Source organism: Poromitra crassiceps (assembly GCF_964638095.1).
Source record: "Poromitra crassiceps genome assembly, chromosome: 17".
In the NCBI taxonomy this organism is placed as follows: domain Eukaryota; kingdom Metazoa; phylum Chordata; class Actinopteri; order Beryciformes; family Melamphaidae; genus Poromitra; species Poromitra crassiceps.
The window spans coordinates 18690444-18703774 of NC_139635.1; positions in this window are offsets into that span (position 1 = coordinate 18690444).

Sequence of the window (13331 nt, forward strand, 5' to 3'; positions counted from 1 at the left end):
TCCATACTGCTCCCCTGGCGTAATTCAAGTCTCCACAAGCCCTCAGATGCCAAGTTGATTTGGAATGATGTCATTTACACCCTGTTTTTGGCTGAAATCTTCACTCCAGGTGCTGCTAGATCTGTTGTTGTGGAGCACCACTTCTTGGACCACCTTGCTAATGCTACCAGTGAAGATCAGGGTGTAAATTATGTAGTTTCAAGTAGAATTGGCATCTCAGGGCTTGTGGAGACTTGGATCATGCCAGGTGAGCCGTATGGAAGCATTTTTTTTATCTTTCTTTCTTTTTGTTACGTTTTGCTCATGTTAACGGGGGTAGACTATAGCCAGTACCATTGAATACCGTTCATAACCAGCGCTAGCTATTTTTCTACTATACGCACAGAGAAGAGAAGGGTTTCTATCTTCACATCTTACTATCCGGAAGCTGGCGAATAGGCGAATCTCCCAAAATGTCAGTGTGTTCCTTGGAGCCCCTTTCATGCAGCCTATCCCTGAAATGTTCAGGAACATTTGCTCAATAGTGGCATGCGTGAATGGGAGCAGGGATCCATATAACGGGGAATCTGCAGCGCCAATTTCCCACCTCAAAACCTAGTAATATTTCAAGGAAAATGGCGGTGCGGCCTAATTGTGAATGACAGCAGTAATATTGCAGGGAAGGGTTACGTTCGTCTGACCAAAGACGCTTTCCCGTGGTGCGAGCGGACCAATCACAAGACTCCGCTGATGACGTATTTGAATCCGTGACTTTACAGTTGCCTTGCCTCAAGGGTGATTTGATCAGTTCAGCCAACTTTCAAATGTAAAAAAAAAAAAAAAATGCAAATCCATACTGCTCGTATCGGTGTAATCCAAGTCTCCGAGATGCCAGGTTGACTTGAAAAGACGTCACTTACATCCTGTCTTTAGCTGAAATCTCCACTGAAGCTGTGAGCTTAAAGTCCCGTTTTCACTTTCGGGTTCAGCTCACGACTACAGTGAAGATTTAAGTCAAAAACAGGAGGTAATGACGTATTTTCAACTCCGCTTGGCATCGTGGGGCTTCGGGAGACTTGGATTACGCCAGGCAAGCAGTATGGAGCCTTTTTCTTTTTCTTTTACGTTTGAAAGTTGGTCACCATTCACTTCAATTGTTTTGGAGAATGCGGTTTCCCTGGAAAAATCCACAAGTGTTTTGTGGGCTAAAAAACGTCACTCGTCCTTCCACCGGCATGTCGGTGAGTAATGACTGAATTTAACTTTTTGGGTGAACATCTCCTAATTGCGGACGCCGCTTTAACTCAGTGTTTGCGATTTCTCCAAATGTGGCAAATGGCGTGAGATTGCGACACCGGATGAACAGCAGCAACATGTGAAGCACGTAAGAGAAATGAAAACAGTAGTAAGTGTAAACTTCACTTTGAACTTAAGTGTAAACTCGTGGGAAACGTACAGCAGGCACAGAGACACAGAAGGCCGGTGTGTGTGTGTGTGTTTCAATTCAACATGTTAGTCTTGTTCTAGAGTTTGTCTGGTTATTCCCGTCGTCGTCTACGCTTTCCTTACACATGGAAATGGAATGTTGTTACGTGATTTCTACTCTACTGTCTCTACTGTGTCGTTTACTGACTAGCTAGTAGCTACTGAAACCATGCGTCAAGTTTTCTTCATCTCCTATTTTTCTACAGGCAGGTAGGTGTATTGCAGGCAGGTGTTATTCTAAAAACATGACCTGCCTTCCAACAGCTGAATCCCCCCCCCCCCCCCCCATATAGAAAAGTTCACTGCAATCATTCAGTTTGGGGCAGGGGAGGGGAGGGGGGTAAGGTGAGCTATGTTTTTTTTTATCTCGCAAAGCTTTGGCAACTCAGACTTTTCTGTCCTTAACACCATTCAGCTTAGTTACCATCGGACCAAATTTGACCAAATCTCTCACTTTTACTGAACACAAAATGCCATATTTGCATCTCTTATGAAAAAAGCAGAAGGCTCAACATCTTTGCTCCATCTTCACTGTCAATCTCATTAATGCAATTTTGGTATGATTTCTTTTCTTACTTGAATGAGAGTTGGCATGTTCACTTCACAGTATGTGTTGAGTGAGTTTCATGATCATTGGGGCTTTGATACCTGTGCGCCCCCCTGTGCGCATTGTAAGAAAACATCATACTTTTCTTATTTTCTGTTTTGGTTGCTTTTTTTTTCTTTTTTTTTCGTTTTTTGTTTTATTTTATAAATTTGACACTGTTTTCACCATAGTCTTCCATACTGCACACATATTTTCATTTTCTATGAAGCAAAAAGTATTGCAAGTTCTACTTTTTCTCTTTGACCCCCCCCCCCCTCAACCAAGACCCGGAGAGATCTTTGTGTTCAATCACCGTCTCTATCTTCTTGTCTTTTTAAACGCTGTTCTATATCTCACCAGCAGGTGTCGTCACAGCACTGCCAGTGACTTGGCATGACTATTGTACCGGTATATTCACCTTACGTAGAAGAGACACGCCTGGCTTGAGAGACTAACAGGAAGTGTAAACACCATCGGAGGTTCTGCTTGTGTTTACCGTTCGTGTGACCCGTAAACCTACTCTGACTCATAATGTGAGTCAAACTAGGTTTGACCAGGTGAGTCAGACTAGGTTGAGCAGGTGAAACAGCCGGCAGGAAGTCGTGACACAATGGGTCAAGTGGGCGGGGCTACATAAGGTGAATGCTGTACATGAAACATTGAGCCCAACAGGCGGCAAGACAGTCGACAAATCATTCATTACTGTGTGTGTGTGTGTCTGTGTGTGTGTCTGTGTGTGTGTGTGTGTGTGTGTCTGTGTGTGTTAAATCATTCATTACAGTGTCATCTTGAGGTCTAAACCTTTGATTCTGCCTATAAAAGAAAGTGGGGGGGAAAAGGAGAGAGCAAAGGCAGCATAATCTTGGCATTAGTGATTCACATCGTATAGGAAACAAGTGGGAATACCGGACAAAACGTCACCTAACAAGGAGCGCCGTTTGGAAACGCGAGCTCGAGTTAACCCCAGAGAAAGGTCCATGTATGATCTTCCAGGGAAAACACTGGACCTCAGAAATCCCTGGGAAACTACACTTCAAAATGTCACCTACGGTACCTACCTGCACACAAGGACAAGGAACTCATTTGCTAATCCGACTAAATAAGTTCTCCAGCTTTACCAATCAACTAGATTTGTTTGAAATAGAATAAAAACACACGAAAAGACAAAGATCCTCTCTCACTGGATTCCTATACCCCCCATTTCAAAAATACTTCCTCCAGACGTTCATTCAAGTACATTTTTTTGAACGACCGAAATCTTCTGATAACTGGTCTGGTCACATGGCGGCGGCGAAGATTCGTCGTCACAACATGTGAAATGACAGCAGCTCTACAGCTAATACTTTTCCAAGCTTGTGAAGTGAACCACGACGATTTGGAAAACTGCAGATCTTATTGTTTTCCAAAAGGCAAAAAGGTTGTTGCACAGCATAAAGCTAGCGCTCAAAACGCTACCAACATGTACACAGGGCAGGAAACTAACTTTTGATCCGCTGCCCACACTATGAGCCAATTAGGTTTTTAGAATAGACAACATCTACACTACCCACTGAGATAAATCTATTATATTATATATTATATTAATATGATATATATCTCAGTGACACTACCAGTCAGAAGTCTGGACCCACCGGATGCACGTTTTTCATTCTCTTCAAGCCATTTTGATCTAAAGCAGTGGTCTTCAACAGGAGGTCCGGGGCCCGCAGGGGGTCTGCCAATTTTTGTCAAAGTAGTAATTTTTTTTATGTATTTTAGACAAAAATTATAATATTGAGTCGACTCCAAGCATTAATAGGCAATAATAAGCGAAAATGATTTCCAAAGTGAATCTGATGAAACTATGCGAAACACGTTCGATCCTTCTTGCTTTTTTATTGTAATTATTTAATCAAAAGAAGTGTCATTCCTGATATCCTGGTGTGTGCTGCATTATACATGTTATTATAGGCCATGTTTAAATTGCAACACAAGTTTATTTAAATGTTTAAACGTAGGGGGGTCCCATGCTCGGTTTCTCTATCAACTTCCTTGGGCTGAAAAAGGTTGAAGACCCCTGATCTAAAGGCTTCTGCTTGAAATGTGCCTCTTAGACAAATAAATGGACGTATGAACGGTGACGTTGGTCCTACGTATGAACTTCTCTCCAAAGCCTTGTGCCTTTACCAAGGCAAAGCTTTAAAGAATGTAAAATCTAAAATCGTTTTGATTTGTTGAACACTTTTTTTTTTCTTTTTTTTTTTGGGTCGCTGCATAATTCCACCGGTGTCATTTCCTAGTTAACGTCTTTACTGTTATTCTAAAAGGTGTGGGACATGTTAATTCATCAGCAGACTGTATCTCTCATGAAGCCCGGTGGTAAGTAGACTAAAACAATCTCATTCCTATTCTCTCAGATAAATATGGAGCATAATACCAGAATACTTTCAAAGGCCCGACATTTCTGCAGACCCGGAAAAGATCCAATTCAGCACACTGTTCCAAACCCCGGCGTCTTCTCTAGCCTGGTAATGCGGTCATGAGGAAAATGCCAATGCTAATTCTCGTAGGTAAACCCCTTATTATAAAAAGTGGCAGAGTGGGGGGGGGGGGGGGGGGGGCGGGGAACGGGGCTGATGTGTGGACACATTGTATGGAGTTGTGTTGGAAGGGGGGGGGGGGGGGTGAGACAAAAGGCCTTGCATCGGGACAGGAATGCGTTTTGTGCATGCCAAGCTGCTTAACCCAGTGACCTGTTGTCCGCTTGGGTTCTTTTCCAGTTTTTCCAACACGACAAAAACGAACAAAAGACAAGGGGGAAAAATGCTTAACATCATTTTTCACATAGCACCATGCCATCGCTTTCCAGTTCTTAACACTGATTTGCGGTGTGTCACATTTCCATAGTTTTTCGTTTCTTTTGTTTGCTGAGAGAGATGATATGCAGCGGCTGCTGCTGTCAGGAAACTAAAGCGCTCACGTGATGCTGAAGAAAAGAGAAGAAAAACCGAAGGAAAGGGGGCGGGGGGGGGGGGCGGGGCTGGGGGGGACGTGAAGGTGTGCGGACACACACAGACGCAGACAGGAAGTGAAGGGGAAGCAGACGATTGGGCTAAGCTGAGGTATCCGTTCTGGTGAGTCTAATCTCTACAGGGTGTCTGTCTGTCTGCGGGACGTCCTGTGTGTGTGTGTCTGTCTGTCTGCGGGACGTCCTGTGTGTGTCTGTCTGTCTGCGGGACGTCCTGTGTGTGTCTGTCTGTCTGCGGGACATCCTGTGTGTGTCTGTCTGTCTGCGGGACATCCTGTGTGTGTGTGTCTGTCTGTCTGCAGGATGTCCTGTGTGTGTCTGTCTGTCTGTCTGCAGGGACGTCCTGTGTGTGTCTGTCTGTCTGTCTGCGGGACGTCCTGTGTGTGTCTGTCTGTCTGCAGGATGTCCTGTGTGTGTGTGTGTCTGTCTGTCTGTCTGTCTGCGGGACGTCCTGTGTGTATGTGTCTGTCTGTCTGCAGGACGTCCTGTGTGTGTCTGTCTGTCTGTCTGCAGGACGTCCTGTGTGTGTCTGTCTGTCTGCGGGACGTCCTGTGTGTGTCTGTCTGTCTGTCTGCAGGATGTCCTGTGTGTGTCTGTCTGTCTGCAGGACGTCCTGTGTGTGTGTGTGTGTGTGTGTGTGTCTGTCTGCAGGACGTCCTGTGTGTGTCTGTCTGTCTGCGGTATGTCCTGTGTGTGTGTGTGTGTGTCTGTCTGTCTGCAGGACGTCCTGTGTGTGTGTCTGTCTGTCTGCAGGACGTCCTGTGTGTGTGTCTGTCTGTCTGCAGGACGTCCTGTGTCTGTCTGTCTGTCTGTCTGTCTGTCTGTCTGTCTGCAGGACGTCCTGTGTGTGTGTGTGTCTGTCTGTCTGTCTGCAGGACGTCCTGTGTGTGTCTGTCTGTCTGCAGAACGTCCTGTGTGTGTGTGTGTGTGTGTGTGTGTGCGCGTCTGTCTGTCTGCAGGACGTCCTGTGTGTGTGTGTGTGTGTGTGTGTCTGTCTGTCTGCAGGACGTCCTGTGTGTGTGTGTGTCTGTCTGTCTGCGGGACGTCCTGTGTGTGTCTGTCTGTCTGCAGGACGTCCTGTGTGTGTGTGTGTGTGTGTGTGTGTGTGTCTGTCTGTCTGCAGGACGTCCTGTGTGTGTCTGTCTGTCTGCAGGACGTCCTGTGTGTGTGTGTGTGTGTGTGTGTGTGTGTGTGTGTGTGTGTCTGTCTGTCTGCAGGACGTCCTGTGTGTGTGTGTGTCTGTCTGTCTGCAGGATGTCCTGTGTGTGTGTGTCTGTCTGTCTGCAGGACGTCCTGTGTGTGTGTGTGTGTGTGTGTGTGTGTGTGTGTGTGTGTGTGTGTGTGTGTGTGTGTGTCTGTCTGCAGGACGTCCTGTGTGTGTGTGTCTGTTTGTCTGCAGGACGTCCTGTGTGTGTGTGTCTGTCTATCTGCAGGACGTCCTGTGTGTGTGTGTGTGTGTGTGTGTCTGTCTGTCTGCAGGATGTCCTGTGTGTGTCTGTCTGTCGGCCTGCAGGACCTCCTGTGTGTGTGTGTGTGTGTGTGTGTGTGTGTGTGTGTGTGTGTGTGTGTGTGTGTCTGCGGGACGTCCTGTGTGTGTCTGTCTGTCGGCCTGCAGGACGTCCTGTGTGTGTCTGTGTGTCTATCTGTCTGTCTGCGGGACGTCCTGTGTGTGTGTGTCTGTCTGTCTGAGGGACGTCCTGTGTGTGTCTGTCTGTCTGTGGGACGTCCTGTGTGTGTGTGTGTGTCTATCTGCGGTACGTCCTGTGTGTGTCTGTCTGTCTGTCTGAGGGACGTCCTGTGTGTGTGTCTGTCTGCAGGACGTCCTGTGTGTGTGTGTGTGTCTGTCTGCGGGACGTCCTGTGTGTGTGTGTCTGTCTGCAGGACGTCCTGTGTGTGTGTGTCTGTCTGCGGGACGTCCTGTGTGTGTGTGTGTGTCTGTCTGCAGGACGTCCTGTGTGTGTGTGTCTGTCTGCGGGACGTCCTGTGTGTGTGTGTCTGTCTGCAGGACGTCCTGTGTGTGTGTGTCTGTCTGCGGGACGTCCTGTGTGTGTGTGTGTCTGTCTGCAGGACGTCCTGTGTGTGTGTGTACATTTGACATGCGAGGAGCGCGGTGAGAAAAGGCACACGTTGCCGAGGTCGGGGCGTGAACTCTCTCCTCTCGTCCCGAGCGGGTAAGCTGTCTCCTCTCGTCCCGAGCGGGTAAGGGTTAGGGTTAGGGTTAAGCTGTCAGGTAAGCTGTCTCGGTCCGCCGGTAAAAAATAAAAGTCACAAGAACCACCGCACTTTCCGTACCTTCACCAGCCAGGAACTATTTTACCAGTCAACTACATGTTTAGAATGAAGGAGGATGTCCAGATAGGGCTGGGTATCGTTTCAAGAATTACAATTTCATTACCGATACCAGTACCGTTAAAGTGATACCGATACCGATACCAAAACAGTACTTTATTCGATACCTCCCCCCCCCCCCTACTTCATTCATTCATTTTCTAATTCATTAATTCAACTCCGTCACATAGCTCGACTTCACCACCACAGACTGTATAGTATAGTATGTAGCTGCTGCGGTAGTGAGCCAATCACGTCACATTAAATCGCTTGTGATGATTGGCTGTGAGCAAAAGCATACTAATATATTTTTTTTTCTAGATCTGTGTAAACAAAAAGGATCGAATGCAGGTATCGTTTGACTGGAGAAGTTTTCCATACTACTTGGCACTGGGTTGTTTCAGTCGATACCTTAAAGGTATGGAGTACCGGTTCCGATACCCAGCCCTACGTCCCCAATGATGGTTGGTTGGCTTCCCAGAGTGTTGACCAAACAGGAGATTCCAGAATCCTTGATTTCCAGAAATTCCAGAGTTGATGATTGATTCAATAACGGAGACGTCCCAGTGCTCTGACTTCGCTGTTCTATCATCCCAGCCACAATCCTCAATTGACAGCAAACATCGGTGTCACTTTTTGATCCTACTATCTCTCTACATTCTCAGCAGCTCCATGTGACGGGTGGGGCTGCGATCTGAAACGTGTTTGGTAGAGCAGGCTAACCAGTCAGCTGTGTTTCAGAATAGAGGAGGAGCTCCACATCATGGCGGCTGGTAAAAGCGGATGATCAGTGTTTGCGTTCTGGCTGGCGGTCGCGCCCCCCCCCCCCCCCCCCCTCTCCCCCGGCCCGTCTCTCCCCGCTCCGACGCTCAGGCCCGGACCGTGACATGTTCCAGGGATCGGGCGGGGGCGGCGGGCGCGGGCGCGGCCGCGGGCGCCGTCGTTGTTGCTTTCAGCTCGTTGCCGGGGCAACTCTGGGTGCTGACGCCGCGGTTGAGGGCGACCAGGGCGGCGGGGTCGGTGTGGTGGGGGATGTTGACGGGGCAGGAGCGGGTGCGAGCGTGGCCCTTGTGCCCGCCCGGGTGGCACACCAGGCTGCCCACCGTGTCGGCGGGCGACAGGTGGCGCTTCATCCAGCGCTCCACTCGCTCCTCCTTGTACTTGATGGAGTACCAGGTGAGGAAGATGAAGAAGAAGCCCAGGAACTTGAGGCTGGCGGCCAGGCCGAAGTAGACGAAGCGCAGCGAGGTGACGTCGTACTCCCAGCAGGAGCCGTGCACGCCACAGTCCTGCTGCCACAGCATGCACGTCGTGTCGATCACCGCGCCAAAGTAGATGGGCGTCGGGATGTAGGCTGAGGAAGAGGAGAGAGTGGGGAGAGAGAGGAAAAGGGAAATGCAACAGCAGTTTCAGTTTCAAAATTCCATGTTATCCAAGACCTGATTTTACTTGGGCTCTTCCATACAGTTGTGAAACACCCGTTCTACAACAGCATGAGTGAATACTGGATTCTGATTGGCTAGCAACAGTGGTAAATTGGGCAACAATCTACAGTTCGGCTCCAACCGCAGTATCACTCCGCTGACTCCGTTCCCTGTGCTGACTCCGCCCACTGTTAGCCTGCAGTCTGCAAATCTTCAACAAGGAAATGGCCGATCTCTAACACAAGGAAATGTCCGATTTCGTAGTAACGTTTGATTTACTGGGTGGATTGAGTTTTGAGCAGTGGTTAGATGAAGATGAAGGTGAAGTGAACAAAGAACGACATGGTGAAATTGGGGAGAGAGAACTGGCTGAGCTTGAGTTGTCACGAGTTCGGACTAGCGGGAGGTCGGACTAGCGGGAGGTCCGACTAGCGCCCGGACCCCGAACCTGGGACTGTCAAACAAACAAACGCCCTCTGCCGTCACCAGATATCAACACACCACCACCAAAACAGGCTGCTTTAGATAACTGTTTAAATAACTGTACTTTTACAGGCAATGTATCAATAACTGTGAATCCCGTTAAGGAATAGGTTAGTTGTTTTTTGGCTCAAAGGCAACTAAATGTTTAGTGCAATCATTGATCTTGTGTATGGAACTATATTCTGTGGCGGAAGGATAAATGTATTCTGAAACCAGTAATGATTATAAATAAATGAATTGGATGTTACAATTGTGTATTTTTTATATTATTTGGTAGCTGTTGTAGAAAACAAATTTACCACTCGAGGTCGGGGGTTGTTGGCTGATTTACCACTGGTAAATCAGCCAACAACCCCCTTCCTCTCGTGGTAAAATTGTTTAATAGCGATCGGGGGGCGGGGTGCTCCAGGTGTCTCCTCCGCTACGTTTTCGTTGTTCTGATGCAGCTTTTTAGGAGTGAATCCAAAGTTAGCAAGTAATGAACTTTGCTTTCTCTTTGTCTGTATTTTTAACGGAGTCCATCATGTTGAAGTAGAAAAAAATCCACCGAAATTACACATTTGGATTGTGGAGAATGCGTGACCATCTGCAACAGCGCCACACCATGGATGGATGCCTTACCAGAAACAACCATTCAATGGCGAGGAAACACCACAACAATGTGAATTTTATTTGTGAATAAATATTTTGCAATAGTGTAATTTGAATAATGAATACTACTGGCCATAGTAAACTTTTAAAATACATTTTTATCTTATTTGCTGATTTTTCCAGAGACCCCCCAAAATGTTGCTGTTGAGGTTTTCAGGCGGTTTCAAGTGTCAATCAAGGGGTCTCGCCCCCCCACGACCCATTGTATTTCGCACCCTGGTTCCGTGGATAGTCTTCTCTTCCCTACTCACTGACACATCATCTCTCCATGGGTGATGAAGACGATTCTTCACAGAGACAAATACCAGAATATTTTAGATGACAAGGCGTCTAAACAACAGAAAATGTGACAGTTTGGTCTCTACAGTGTTCATGTATGATAGAGGATTGCCAGGTAAAGACATCAGAGCCGGGCGGTAGGTTTTGTGTTTTGTGTCGGGTCGTTTCTCTACTCACCGAGAGTCCTGAGGAGAACAAACTGCATTCCCAGAGCAAATGGCCTCTCCTGCTCGGCCACAGACCTGCAGCACATCACACCACACATCACACCACACATCACACCACACATCAGACCACACATCACACCACACATCACACCACACATCACACCACACATCACACCACACCACGCAGACAGGTGGAGACGCACAAATTATTATTATTATTATTATTATTATTTTTTTGTGTTAAACCTTTTTTAACCATTGAGATGACAAGATCTCTTTTTCGAGGGTGCCCTGGCCAAGATAGCAGCAATACAGTTTCAACCAGAATATATATATATATATATATATATATATATACATATATATATATATATATATATATATATATATATATATATATATATATATATATATAATATTAAAAGCACATAGGTGAAAGCATACAGTGGCAGATTGCAGAATGAACATGAAACACAACATGTAATGTAAGCAAACAAAAGAGAGACAGGAGGAAACAGGCCTAGCTAGGGAAGCACTCACAACCTCCAATTGAGTGTGCCTCCAAACCTTCACTATATAACACACCTCGCTAGAAAGAAGATACCAGAAGACCACATGAACCAGACGTGTGTCAAAAAGTGTCTTTTTTTTATGTTTTTCTGAAAAAAAACATAACATCGGCTCTACCCTCTGCCGATCTGGGGAGAGGCGAGACTAGCACCATGCTTCCTCCGACACATGCGCAGTTGCCAGCCGTTTCTTTTCACCTGACAGCGGGGAGCTTCACCAACAGGACGTAGCACGTGGGAGGATCACGCTATTCCCACCAGTTCCCTTCCACCCTGACCAGGCGCCCCGACCAGAGGAGGCGCTAGTGCAGCGACCAGGACACATAACCCGCAATCCGGCTTCCCACCCGCAGACACAGCCAATCGTGCCTGTGTGGACGCCCCGACCGAGCCGGAGGTAACACGGGGGTGCGAACCTGCGACCCTCGTATTGGTAGGCAGGGAATCTGCCGCTACACTACCCGGACGCCCGCTGGGGAGTGAGTTTAACCGACCTACTCGCTACCACTCGGGACACACGAGGACTCAGTCAATAAGAAAACTCAAAGCAGAACATCACGGCTAAACCCCCAACAGTCTAGGCTGCTCGTACCTGAGGGTGACGATGATGGCGGAGGGCTGGGCGCAGGCGGTGATGAGCGTGACGATGAAGAGGAAGATGAGGAAGGGGATGAGGGTGCTGCAGGTGCGGTCGCACTTCCCCGACACGGCGTATCCGTTCTGGTTCAGGTAGGTCTTCACGATCACCAGCTGCAGCTGGTTGCTGCCCTGGCCACCAGAGGGCGGCGTGATGACCTGCTGGCTCTGCACGCACGCGCAGTCCGAGTAGTTACGGATCTGGAGGGGCGGACATGGTGCGTTTGTCGCATTTTAGGCTTTTCAGTTGATGCTCTTAAAGCTGTTACATGTTTTAACAACAATCAATTTATTTGTTTGTATTTTTTTCCAATTCAAGTCAAGTCAAGTCGTAAGATATCAAGAGTCCAGTATCAGAAAACTAAACATCTAGGGACTTTTCAATGCAATATAGTTTTAATAGGATAAAAACTTGGTAAGAGCATCATGAGTTTGATTTCTCTAATCAGTTTCAATCAATCAATCAATCAATCAATCAATCAATCAATCAATCAGAAGACCCATAATGCAGTCCTTATACCCTACTGAGGCTCCTGACTGTGGTAAATAAATTAACTGTGTAAAATTGCCAATACGTCTCGTTTGTTCCTTGTTACTGAGTTCAACCACATAATCAGCTATGCTGCTCATCCCACAAATGCAGGATCCCTACAAATGAGAAATGAACAGCATTTCCAATAAGATAAGATACAATGCTGAGGATACGGTAACAGCAGAGATGTGATCAACCAAATTTTTTTTGATGAGTTTATATCATTTTCCTGAACATTTCCAAGCCTTGAAATAATTTCCCCCCAACTCTATTGAAGATCCACACTTCTCCACATTTTCTCCATCATTTTCCTGGTTGAAATCATAGTTCTCCAACCGCCCCCACCCCCCTCTCACCCCGGTGCTGTCGTTGGCCACGCTGCTGCAGCCGGCCAGGCAGGGGTTGAAGTAGGTGATGCCGTCGGAGCCGCAGACCGGAGCGTACTCGTTGATTTTACAGCCGCAGTTCACGTTACAGCCACCAGTCAGGTTCCTCTGGGTCATGGTCAGGGTCGGCCTGCAGAGAGAACCAGACACATACAGGGTTAGATATGTTAGGGCAGAAAGTACCAGACACATACAGGGTTAGATATGTTAGGGCAGAGAGAACCAGACACATACAGGGTTAGATATGTTAGGGCAGAAAGTACCAGACACATACAGGGTTAGATATGTTAGGGCAGAGAGAACCAGACACATACAGGGTTAGATATGTTAGGGCAGAGAGAACCAGACGCATACAGGGTTAGATATGTTAGGGCAGAGAGAACCAGACGCATACAGGGTTAGATATGTTAGGGCAGAGAGAACCAGACGCATACAGGGTTAGATATGTTAGGGCAGAGAGAACCAGACGCATACAGGGTTAGATATGTTAGGGCAGAGAGAACCAGACACATACAGGGTTAGATATGTTAGGGCAGAGAGAACCAGACGCATACAGGGTTAGATATGTTAGGGCAGAAAGTACCAGACGCATACAGGGTTAGATATGTTAGGGCAGAGAGAACCAGATGCATACAGGGTTAGATATGTTAGGGCACCCAAGTATTGCAGGCCTGAAGATCGGAGGTATCGAGACACGTATCAGTTTGTACGCTGATGACGTAATACTATATCTACATGACTCAGAGAAATCAATTCCCCCTCTCCTAGAACTAATCACCTCCTTCGGTAAGCTGTCCGGATACACAATTAACTGGCCAA